Source organism: Protopterus annectens, chromosome 7.part0 (assembly GCF_019279795.1).
Source record: "Protopterus annectens isolate FY-2018-M chromosome 7.part0, PAN1.0, whole genome shotgun sequence".
In the NCBI taxonomy this organism is placed as follows: domain Eukaryota; kingdom Metazoa; phylum Chordata; order Ceratodontiformes; family Protopteridae; genus Protopterus; species Protopterus annectens.
In genome coordinates, this window is record NC_056739.1 from 921918287 (window position 1) to 921931569 (window position 13283).

General features: G+C 42.2%; 1 protein-coding gene across 6 annotated transcripts in view; it reads right to left on the minus strand.

Moving 5' to 3' along the window:
* GRAMD2A (GRAM domain containing 2A) overlaps window positions 1-13283 on the minus strand; it is a 797948-nt gene that overhangs the window by 139976 nt on the left and 644689 nt on the right. The gene's annotated exons all lie outside the window — the stretch shown is intronic.

The following is a 13283-nucleotide window of genomic DNA, read 5'->3' on the forward strand; positions in this document are numbered from 1 at the left end:
TGTGTGTGTGTGTGTGTGTGTGTGTGTGTGTGTGTGTGTGTGTGTGTGTGTGTGTGTGCACATGTGTGTGTGAGAATATTTTTGTATATTTGCTTGTTTTGATAAAAAACAGTCTCTTTTAAGTACCGTGGTTAATGTTTTGTCCTGCCAGTGGCTACACAATTTTTTCAGGTATAACAAAGTATAGCAGCTGACTGAAAAGTGTAAGACACTAAGAATAATGAAAGTCTGTACGTTTTATATGTAAACAAAATACTAATGACAAGAAATATTAATTGTTTTATCGATATAACTTTATAAGACATGTTTACTGATTTAAAAAATTGTTATTCTTTTGCTGACCAGGTAATTTGCTGACCAGGTAAACTCACTAGACACAAACATCTATTCACGGTGACCTGGGAACACTGTCTGTTTGGTGACTTGCTTAGATTCATACAGCAAGCAATTGCAGGCAGAAAGAATCAAACTCTGAAATAAAGCTCATTAACAGCTTATAGCTGAACTCTTTGTGCTTCCACTGCAATGCTTGAAGCTTCTTCTATTTCAGATTTTGTTTTGGAAAAAATAAAATACTATTTTAAATATTTTTGTTATAGTTTTATTTATAATATGCTTTTATTTGTTTATTTACTCCCCTTTTTGTAAAGTAATGCTTCCCAATTGTTCTAAATGAGAAAAAAATATTTATATTAAAAAACAAGACAGAAAAGTTGTACTACGTGTTCAGCTTATAAAAGCTATTTTCCCATTTAAATTTACTCTGACTCAGAGGTACAGGTAGTTTTTGTATGGCCTCAGGCAGAAAACAGTAATTTGAGATCTGATGAGGTGGCTTGAATAAAAATAGAACAGTGCTTTGCAAACAGTATATACAGTTTTCCAGATGACATAGGCTTTAACAATTTCACAAAAGAAATCAGTTTGCTGGCAACTTCAAGAGCTGAAAAACACAATGCCCCGTCACTTTCCTTAAGTTTATTTTACTGGTAGCATGTGTGATGCCTTTATTTAAATTGATTTTGATGGTGCACACACACACACACACACACACACACACACACACACACACACACACACACACACACACACACACACACACACATATACTCACACACTCTAGTCATTGTAGATGCAGATAAAGTTAGAGGGTCCCAGTACTTCTGTACCCAATGGAATACATGCATAGCAGTCTATGTATGTTCTTTTATTTATCTGAAGTGCCACTGATAAGCATTACACAAAAAAATGAAATTTAGTTTTTCTGGAATGAAATCCATGAATTATAATGAAGATTTTTAAAGTGATTTCTGATCATTGCAATGACTTTATAATAATTTTCTAGTGCATATGTATATGTATGTATGCAAAATTAAAACAAATTCTAGGTGCAGAGCAGTCAATTAAAACAAGCTGACACATTGAGAGGTATTAAGTATGAGAAAAAAAAATTAAGGTTTTGTTGAATGTGTGCTCTAGAATAAAATGCCAAATTCTGTGTTAAGTCCATATTTTTCTAAAGTTCTCAGTCCAAAGTTATGTTTTACCAGTATTTTCCTGGAGAAATGGAAAACTAGTCTTTCTGTCCCTCTATATAAGACGGACATGCTGGTGGGGAAGGGTAGTATGCAGAAACAAATTGTGAATGAGTACTGCAATCTTTTAAAAAGCTTATACAGACCCTGCATGCAAGTCAGGCACAGTATGCAGGATAGGCTAGTAGGCTGTTTAACTAGCACATGACCAGACACATTTTCTGGGGGTTCTTAGGTGTAAAGAACCAGCCATAACACAAAGCAGAAGGCTGACATTCCTGCACAGACTTTAGCTTTATGAAATGGCTTCTGCAGCAGGAAGACAAAGGATTAGGTTTTCAAGGGTACTGACTACATTCTTTCTGAATAATCACGCATTATGTCTTCCAAATGGTATCACATAAACTGCATTGGGGAGCATTTCCAATAGGGTGTATCTCTACATTTTCTGGATCTGAGACTTCCTATGGACTTCAGCCATTTGAGGTATACTATCAACTGAGTTAGACATATTTACAACTAGTGACACAGAAATGGAGGACAGGCTGAGGTGCTGAGTAGCTGAATAACATGCACTCTTCTCTGATGTTATCATGGACCAGGCACCATCTAGCCTCTTGTAATACCCAGGTGTCTTAATCCTACTTTTGTTGCCACATGCCATAACAGGAGAACCATGTCATTTATAGTTCTGTTTCTAAGACTTTCAAGCTAAGTAGCATATAACCATCTCCAGACAGTGCAGAATTCCAGTCAGCCCAGCTACCACCTGCTACTTTACATTTACCATTATATCAGATTAATCTTCCAGATCTGCACTGGCTGCCTGTTCTGTTTATAAAGTACTGTGTCACACCATCTGCACTGCTGCTGTGGGAGTGGTAAGGGGTCCATAGTTCTAGGGTTGTGGCTTAACACCTTTAGCACTGCTCAATGAGTGAGAAGGTCACACAGAAAAAACAATCAGTAAAAAATGAGTGACCTCTCAAACCTCTTGAATCAGAGGCATATGTGCCTCTGATTCAAGAGGTTTGAAAGGTCACTCATTGGAAGTTCCAGCCAGGCTGGAGTTTATTTAGTTTTTACTGTACAGTACTAATAATGTTAACTAGTCATTGTATTTATTACTTTATTATTTAATTGCTACAGCCATTAATTATTTGCAGAGGATTTACTCTGAATTCAATGATTTTGTTACTTCTGTTTTGATTAGTAATGTATTTAGTTTTAAACACAGAAGTAAAAGTGAACTTGAAAAACAAGAATTTTTTTCAGCACTGATATAATGAAGCACTATGGAATATTCAGTTTGCTTGATTTTTTATGAAAAAATGTCTTTCAAATAATTTCAGTTAAACTTACAAGGCAGGTTCTGCACATAATGCAAATACAAAACATATGTTCTACAAATCAAACAAAGCACATGTCCTGCACACTGAACAAACATCCAACATATGACATGAGCTTCACATGAGCACAGCAGCACACAAAAAAAAAAAATATATATATATATATATATATATATATATATATATATATATACATACATACATACACACACACACACACACACACACACACACACATATCTACATCTCTATCTATGTATATTGTCAGTGTGTACTCAGGATATTTACAATATAGTGAACATATCTCTCTTTTGTGGAGCGTTTCTCCTTGGGTTTCTGCTGAAAAAGGACTTGTATCCAGTTGGACTTTCCCGGTAATCAAATATAAAATAAATTAAATAAATACAATTTCAGATGTACTCCTTAGCCATGAGTGGATGGACTGCACATGAACACCTTTTCCAGTAGCAGGAACTAGAAGAGAAACCCATCCCCTGTACCGTGTATGCACTTCAAGCACTTTTGGTCACAAAGTTAAATTGCGGTTATTGGAACACGTTTGGAAGTGGAGCACCTCTGTGGCCCCACAATGTCATGTGACCGAAAGCTTGGCACAACAAATGCAGCTGATGTCATCACCCCAAAGCAGTATCAGTGGCACACTTGCCTTTAATACCAGGATGATCAGAAAGTTGTATACTGTATTCCCACTCCTTGTGTTTGAATTTATTTTTCAGCAGTGACACTGCAGTGCATGGGGGGCACTACACTCCTGAAGCATTTGGAACAGATGCTAAGCTGAGGTCCCATTTGACTGGAGTTTTTGGTAGCTCAAGGCAAAATATGACATGGCACTGGCAAAAAACAGTAGTTGTTGTTGTGTCTTTCGGCTTATCCCGGTTAGGGGTCGCCACAGTGGAAACTCTGGTCTGCTAATGTTTGGTAGTGGATTTTTACATGCCGAGTTACCAGCCCTGATGCACAACCTTCAATGAAGGCACGCCCATTCACGCATGCCTCCACACAGAAGACGCTCTAGCTGAGAATCGAACATGACAACGTCTTGCTGTGAGGCGACAACGCTACCGCAGCACCACTATTTTTTATTATCTATGTTGTTGTTTGTCTTTTCGGCTTTTTCCGGTTAGGGTTCTCCACAGCGGAACTCCGGTCCGCTAATGACTGGCAGTCACTTTTTATGGTGCCAAATTGCCAGCCCAACACCCAACCTTCAGTGAAGGCACACCCATTCACACATGTCTTTCAGAGGCCACTCGACCATGGGGAGGACATGCAGACTCCACACAGAAGGCACTCCAGCCGAGAGTTGAACAGAAAAACCTCTTGCTGTGAGGTAACAATGCTATCGCTGTGCCACCATTTTTTATTATCTATACATTACACATATACATATTTACACATATGAAAAAGCAAATGTAATAAAGGCATATGTAAATAACTGAGATATTAAAATATGGACAAATGGAATTTAATTTTCACAGTATCCTGGCCAGATTTCCCTTAGTCAGTATTGAAACTACTTTGGTGGTCTTCTGAAAGTAGCCCATGAGTACTGGGACTAATCTACTTTACAAATGTAAGTAAAGTAAATAAAGAAATTCTTCCAAACTAGTTGGCTTGCAATAGCTCTTAGGGGCAGAAGAGCTGGCTAACTTAATAAGGTTGTGTATAGTTAGAATAATGCACTCTGCTAAAATGAACTACATTACCCAGAAGTGATTTTGCCATGGTGATCAAGAAGCAAAAGAATTCAAGAGTGCTTCAGCAAAACAAACACTGTGCATTCTATGATCGGCATAAGCTAAACATACAGGGATGGGAAGGGAGAACAAACTGTTCTTCAAGGAGAACGTTGACAGTTATATGGTGCCTAGAGAACATCTCTGAGGCAACTGTAAAAACAAAGATGCCTCCTGAAGATATTGTAGTGGGCAGTCTGAAGCAAGGTAACATTTATGAACTTGCCTTCCATGATGAAAAAGCCTGTTCCTCCAACTCGAATCAGAGTAGTTGAGTGAGAGCCAGTCAGCTTCTCTGCTGCAAGAATGAGTCCATCAGAGTAGCACTTACAGCCCTTAATGATGCATCTAAATGTCTGCAATAAATGACTGGAAACCAGTCCACTGTATGATTTAGGAACACACGCTGGAACAGATCATTACTAGGAAGGAGACTTTTCTTATCAATTTTGCTAACAGGAAAATTTCTTAGCTTTAATTCTAACAGCACGGTTTATTCTTGGGACAGATCAGGATTCCTTCTTTATCTCTCTCTCTCTCTCTCTCTCTAGGGCAGTTGACCTACAAGGACAGATGCCAATGGACTTCATAGACTACTTCCATTACCTGCATTACCAAAAGTAATTCAGTATGAACTCTTGTACTACCGCGATAGGTGGAACCTCCATGGGTAGGTTAGTTAACCTGATTCTTCATGTTAGGAATATCACTATTTTGTTCATTTGTTTTTATTTACCTAAATGTATTTATTTATTTAATAGACAAGTGAATTGGATCACTTGGGCTTTTTTTTCAATAAGCTAGCTACATTAAAAAAAGATTAATTAATACATACACAAGAGGAAAACAACAAAAACCAACATTAAAAGCATTAGACTAAAATAATGAAGGCAAGCGGAACAATTAAGAAATAGATAATACTGCTATATGACATCCATTATGGACACTATTAATGAGCTCAACCAAGTGAGGACTTGTAAATGTTACAACAGTACTAACTTACATTATTGTAGCTGCACAGCTACATTTATCTTTTTTACTGGAACAGAACCTGGTGCTGAATGAGTCTGGCTGATATAAAGCTTGCAAGACTTACTGTGCCAGCAAGGGAGTTCCAGACCTCAATTATCCTCTTACATACATATTTGTTGGCAATGCTGTGGATTTAGGCTGGCCCCTCGTCACATTGGTAATAGTGGTGTGAGACTTAATGCTCCTACCCGTCTGTGATAATGACTGCAGCTCAGACACATTCCTTCTCAGGATTATGGCAGTGAATACAACATTGATTCTTTCTGAACTTTGGCAGGTCTTAACCATTTTCTTAACCTGTTTTCTTGTACACTTCACTTAAGACATTTTTTGGCTGTCATTTCCTTGCCTACATGTCTAATCTGCATTGAATGTCCTTCCCATTCTGTACATTCCTTCCATTCTTAGGAATACGAGTTTCCTCCCTTCTTCTACAGCTCTTACCCCTCTTTTGTTGCCTGCCCATACTACACTGTACTATATACTTCTTGTTATATGCATTTCCTGTATTCCTTTGTACTTTACTCCTTCTGGGTCTGCAGTATATTCCCGAAATGTGGCTTTTAAGGAAAATGTTCTTGTGGAAAGGCAAGGTCTTTCAAGCTCCTCGTCACTTCACACCCTAAATGTATATATTCTAGTTCTAACATTGCATAAGGGTAACTTGATACAGGCACTTTCATAAAAAGTTACACTTGTGCCTTTTAGTAGAAGGTTCTGGAAGCTGTGATTTACATTTTGAAGAATATGACATACAGTACTCTTCAATCATCCTTCGTCCTTTCCCTGCTAGAATCTGTCATCATTTTTTAACAGTCCTCCTCCCCCTACCCCAGGCAGTCTCTTCTTTCTGCTAATTTACTTTGCTTTTCTGGAACAATCTTTACCTTCTTTTCTTCCTTTCCATCTCAGTTTAGAGATACATTTTCCTAATGTTCCTTTCCAGGTCTTGGTTTAGCAATGCAGTCCCACAAGAAGTGAGGCAGTGCTGACGTAATGGAAGGGAGGCAGAAAGTACATTTGTGTACACTTACCATAAATGTAGATGTTCGAGTGTTTCACTGTTGCAGTCATCACCCGTGGGTTATCCCTCCTGTGGTAGCCCTCGGCTGGCCCAAATACCAGAGTCAATGTTTTTCTGCATCAGCTGCTGTCGCTTGTGGACTGATGTCAGGTTGTCAGTGCTATAAAGCAAGGCAGCTGATGCTATTACATCAGTTTTTCTTGCCCTAACAAGTCAGAAACCCAAAGAAATATGGCAAAGTATCCTGGTGGTTAAAAAACACGCTAAGAAGCTTATGTCTCCCTAAGGAAAGAGGATATAAGGGGGGAAGGAGGGAGGGAAACCAGGACTGCAACAGTGAATACATTCAAGCATCTATATTTATGGTAAGTGTACACAACTATACTATGTTCTTCATGGTTCACTGTTGCAGTAATCACCTGTGGGAGGATTCCCAAAGCTGAGGAGAGGGGTGGAAGGAGTAGTTAGAGACTTAGTCTTGGGCAAGCAAGCCCTGCAGAATTGCAGAGGCAAATCCTGCCCTAGTCTTAGAGAAAAGAGGAAGGTGGTAATGCTTTGTAAAGGTATGGACTGAGGTCCAGGTGGCAGCTTCCAAGATGTCCCTAGTGGGAACTCCTCTGAGGAATGCTGTGGAAGTGGAGGCTTCCCTAGTGGAATGGGTACAAATAGACTTAGGGGGTGGTTTCCCATGTAATCTGTAGCAGAAATGGATACAGTGTGATATCCATTTGGAAATGATTTGCTTGGAAATGGGCTTCCTCTGCCCCGGGGCAAAGCTGACAAGAAGTTGGTCCATTTTCCTGAAAGGTTTAGTATGGTCCAGGTAGTATCTGAGCTGTCTGTGCACATCTAGTGAGTGCAAAATACTTTCCCCCTTGTTTTGAGGGTTAGGGAAGAAGGTGGGTAGATAAATGGCCTGGTTGTGGGTCACATTAGACACAACCTTGGGCATAAAGGAAGGGTTAGTCCTCAGGGAGACCCTGTCTGCATGGCAAAATGATGAAGGGCTCAGTGGCCATCAGTGCCTGCAGTTCTGAAACCCTTCTGGCTGAGGTGATAGCTAGTAGGAAAGCAGTCTTCCAGGAGAGGTATTTCAATTCTGCTGAAGCAGCAGGTTTGAAGGGAGGTAAGGTTAGTTTTTCCAAAACATAATTCAGGTCCCAGGCTGGCGTGGGTGGCCTTCTGGAAGGTCTGAAATTAGAAGCCCCTCTGAGGAAATGTTTAATCAAAGGATGTGAGAACAGGGGCTGATTTGTATTGAAATGATCTGAAATGGCTGAGGCATGGATTTTAATAGAAGACAAGGAGAGGCCACTATTGAGTAACTCCTCTAGATAGTTCAGGATAAGAGGGACAGAAGGTTGTAAGGAAATGGCGCCTCTGAACTGGCTCCAGGAGCAGAATATTTTCCACTTCCCTGCATAAGATTTTCTGGTGCTGGGCCTTCTGGCCTCTGTGATAATGTCTAGGATCTGTTTGCTTAACAGGTGGCCCTTGCTTACCCTTAGAGTATTAGCCATGCTGACAGTTTGAGACTCTTTAAGTCTGGGTGCAGCATCCCCCCCATTTGAGTTAAGAGGTCTAAGGTCAGGGGAAGCTGCCTGGGAGGCTGTGATGTCAGACTGCACAGCAAGGGTACCAATGCTGTCTTGGCCAATCTGGAGAAATGAGGAAGGCCTTTGGTCTCTCCTCCCTTATCTTGATTGGTACCTTGGGGATAAGAGGCAGAGGAGGGAATGCGTACACAAAGAGGGAGTTCCAGGGGAAGGTCAAGGCATCCACCTTCCATGCTAGATGGTGATACTCCATGGTACACAATTATTTTAGCTGGTGGTTGAGGTGCGAAGCAAAGAGATCCACCTCCGGATTTCTCCACTCCTGAATGACTTACAAAAAGATCTTTCTGTGGAGCTGCCATTCATGTTGGTTCAGTAAGTTTCTGCTTAAGTGGTCTGCCAGGGTGTTGTTGATCCCTGGTAGGTATTGGGTTATTAAGTGTAATCCCATGGAGGAGGCTGTCAGCCAGTGGTTCATGTCTAGCCTGCACAGAGGGTAAGATTGTGTCTCTCCCGGTTTGTTGATGTACCACATTACTGTGGTGTTGTCTCTTTTGATAAGGAGGACCCCTGGCCTGAGATGGGATTGGAAGGATGTCAGAGCCCTTTGTACTGCCATAATTTCCTTCTGGTTGATATGTAAGGGAAGGTGCTGGGCATCCCAAGATCTTGGGTGCACCTGCCTGCTGGGTGAGCACCCCAAGCAATGTTTGAGGCATTGGTGGTGATGGTGTGCTCAGTAGGGCAGAGGATGAAGAGAAGACCTTTGTTCTTGGCACAGGCCCCTGCCCACCAGAGAAACGTGGCCTTTATGCAGGGGATCAGAGGGAGACAGGTCTCTAGAGGCTGTGAGTGTTGACACCAAAGGTTCCTTAGATACCACTGAAGCTTTCTCATGTGAAGCCTGGCCAGAAGAATTAGAAGGATGCAAGATGCCATGTACCCCAAGGCTTCCAGGAACTTCCTCACCATGAGGTGACTTTTGGATGCCAGCTGGGTAAAGTAGAGAGGCAGGAAGCTTTGCTTTTCTGGGGATAGGAAGACCATTTGGGATGCTGTGTCCAGTAGTGCTCCCAATAAAATGATTCTCCTGGAGGGTGTTTGCTTTGATTTCTTCTCATTAAAAGTAACCCTAAGGAAGATAGGAGGGTTTTGACAAAGAGGAGGTCCTGGAGCAGCTTTTCTTTGCATTCTGCCTGAATGAGGCAGTCATCCAGATAAGGGCAAATCTGTATCTGCAAAATGCTATGGCTGGGGCTAAGCATTTGATGAATACCCTGGAAGCAGTAGATAACCCAAAGGGAAGCACAGAGAACTGAAAGTGTTGTGAGCTTGCTCTGAAGCACAAGAATTTCCTGCAGGATTCCTTATGGGGATGTGGAGGTAGGCCTCTTTTAGGTCTAGTGTCACTAACCAGGCATTTTTTTGTCAGCATAGGCAGTAGCTTCTGCAAAGTTAGCATTTTGAATTTAGGAACCACCAGGGAGGTGTTCACAATGGCTAGATCCAGGATGGGGCACCAAGTGCCCCCCTTTCTGGAAACAAGGAATAGCCTGGAATAAAAGCCTTTGCCGGTTTGATCTGCGGGAACAGGTTCTGCTGCCCACTGAGAAATGAGAGTTTGGACTTGTTTTAATGCCTCTGCCCATTGATTTGGAGGTAAGTCTGGGTACCCTCTGGAAATTGGGAGTTGAAAGTGAATTTGTATCCCTGAAAAATGATCTTTAAGACCCATTGGTCTTTTGTTATAGACAGACAATTTTCTTTGTAGAGGGAGAGCCTTCCTCCTAGCTTTTGGTGGGTGAAAGGAGGGCAGAGGGGGGATGGGAGTCATTGAGAGTTTTTGTCATACAGGGATTGCTTAGAACTCCCTGCCTTTGGGGCAGAAGTGGTCCACTGTTTGGTTCTCTGCTGTCCCTGGGACAGAGGCCTGGGAGGTCTATCCCTGCAGGGCTTACCTTGGACCTGTCTGCTAGGTGCAGGAAAGGACCAGTGCTTAGAGGGAAAATTCCTGCTGAATCTAGGAGGTTGAACCTGAAAGAAATCTTTTACTGTTTGCATTGATTTTGCTTTGTCTTCCATCTTTTTAAGCACCCCTTCTGCTTTTTCTCCAAACAAGTGGTCCTTATCCAAGGGTGCATCAATTAATTTAGACTTGACATGATCAGGGAGAGGTTGTTCCTTCAACCATGCATGTCTCCTAATGACAGATCCAGACACTGCTGCCCTGCTTTAGGCTTCTAGTGTGTGATATCCACAGTGTAATGAGTGTTTGGCCACTTGACAAGTAGAGTGCAGTAAATCTGCTAACTCTTTAGAACTGACACAGTCAGGAAGGTAGAAATCTTTTGCTTTAATAGTTCCAAAGTGTGATGTTGATATTTTAACATATGGAACTGACAGTTGAGTGCTCTGATAGCTAAGGTTACAGAGGTATAAACTTTTTTACCCCACCTGTCAGGAGCTCTGGCATCCTTGCCAGAAGGAGTAGGATTCTTAGCAGAACCAGCCCTAGCTCCTTTAGGTCCCTGTGTAATGACCTCCGGGTCTGCAGCAGGATTTCTGTGCAGGTATTTGTGAGAATCCAGTACTTTAATACCGGTTATGTTTACTGGGAGCTGGTGGGAGGGTGCTGGGGGCTAAGCTGGAATCATAGAAAACATCATCCACCACTTCTAAGATAGGGGGATGGCTAGGGATCTGTGCTGGGGCAGGTCTAGAAACTCTCTTAGCCTTTTCTTAGACTGAGGGAAGCCCTAAGATTCCCAGTGAAAATGTTCCCTGAGGGTGTGAAGGGTTTCTTCTAAGGAAAGGTCTTCTGGTGGGGAGGCAGAAGGAATGGATTCCTCTGCATTTGAATCCTCATAAAGCATCGAGGTTTTGTTCCTCTTCAAAATCTGAATAATCAGATTCCTCAGAATCCTGCTCTGTCATTAGTTCAGGAGAAGGATATCTTTTCTTTTTAGAAGTTGTGGCCTGACTGTCCCTGATAAGGGAGATAAGATCCTCTGCCATCTTAAGCATTTGGGCTTGGGGTAGTGGAGCAGGAGTAAGATGGTGGCTAGAGGCAGATTTTCTAGGAGTGGCCTGGCTTCTAGGCCTAACAGTATCCATCCGTCTGAGAGAAACGGTAGTCGGATGAGAAGATGTCAGTTTTTGTCTAGAATCGGTAGTGTGAAAGGCTTCCTTGCAAGCCAGTGCCTGCGTCGCGGCTCTGGACCCAACCAAGGCAGAGACAACCAAAGGCTCAGAAGAAGAAGAAGATTCCTGCGGCATACCGGACACTGAAAGGGTCTTAGTAGAGGCCTGTGTAGATATTGTATTGGGCATCAGGGGCTGCAAAAACTCCTCACTGAATTCCGTAGAACTGACAACCTGCTTAGCAGTAGAGTTGTCGGAAGGCTTAGCCTTGTGTGGTCTGTCTCTATCTTTATCCCTACGTTTTTTTCAGAATGTCTACGGACTGTCTAGAATAAGAGCTCTATGATGAATGGTTCTCGAAAGAGGGCACAGAACCGGCAATGGGGGACATCGTGGTCTGGGCCTAAACATGTGACGGAGTATGAATGGAAGTCTCGGTGTGGGATATGCTTTCCACAGGCGAGACAGTTGTTAACTTTTTTGGACATCAGTTAGTGCAAGAAAAAAGGATCCCCAATGGGGTACTTAGCTTTAGACTTTTTCAGCTGTAATTCCAGCTCTGGTAGTGGCCAACTGACACACTTGCGAATTGCTTCTGCTACAGGCTCCACTGCAAGAAAAACTGATGTAATGGTGTCAGCTGCCTTGCTTTATAGCACTGACAACCTGATGTCAGTCTGCAAGCGACAGTAGCTGACTCAGAAAAACATTGACTCTAGTATTTGGGCCGGCCGAGGGTACCACAGCAGGGATAACCCACAGGTGATGACTGCAACAGTGAAACATGAAGAACATCGAATGGTAACCAAGTAGGAGTTAATACCAGAAAGAGAGCTGGAAGGAAGCAGGCAGAGTGCTGCACTTAATCAGATGGGAAGCAAAGAGGAAAGTCAGCCACAGCCTACAGTCACATGGAAGATTTTCATATTCCTAGAGTCTGCCTAGTTTCCCACTGTAACCCCTGCTCAATACCAGAATCAGTAGTCGAACTACTTAATGTTTTCCTTATAGTATGTCTGAGAGTGGTACCACCCCTTGGTTATTTCCAGTGTCACTTCTGTGGTCCCTGCCACCAGATTATTTGTTCCCATTTCGATTGATATACGAGTGATTCTCTCCTTCTGCAGTCAGCCTGTCACAGTTATCCTCATGCTGGTAAGGGTTAAACCTGGGATGTTAACCAAATTCTTCCACACCTGAAACTACCCCTAGGCTATATATACCTGTAAACCCCAGGCTGTACATAGTTAATTTCTAACTCTGTTAACTACACCTCCACTTGACCACTTTTCCCGCTTGACTTTCTTCTCTTCTTCCCATCAGGCCATGTGACACAATCGTTCTACTTCCTTCCAGCTTTCTTTCTGGTATTAACTCTTGCCTGGCCTTTACTGCTCTACCTCTCTTTCATCATTTCACCACCACTAACTGCTCTTGTTTACGTACCTTGGCTTCCTTCTCCTCAAGCTTCCTGTTTATGACCAACTTTCTCCCTTTTCCTCCTTGTGATTTTGCCTACTTCCTGACTCCTGTTTCTTTCTACTGTCCCCTTTTCTCCTGGTACACTTGCATGTTCTCTCTTCTATACCACTGCCAATGGCCTTTTTTTCTTCTGCCTGTCCCATTCTAACCTTGGCTCACCTCTCAGTATCTTAGTTTTTGTACTCCCTACCTCACCAGTCCCCTTTCTGCTTCACTAGCCAACTCATTACAATTACTAATTATCATATTCTTTCTTAAAGTTTCCTCATTTTCCAGCAGAATCCACATCTTTTTTCCAGGCCAAAGCTCTCCGAGACAAAACTCTGCCTCTCATCCCAGAGCACATTTCCCAGTTGTCTCACTCTATTCTCTTCCAATCTCATTCTTTGTGTATATACTTGTGG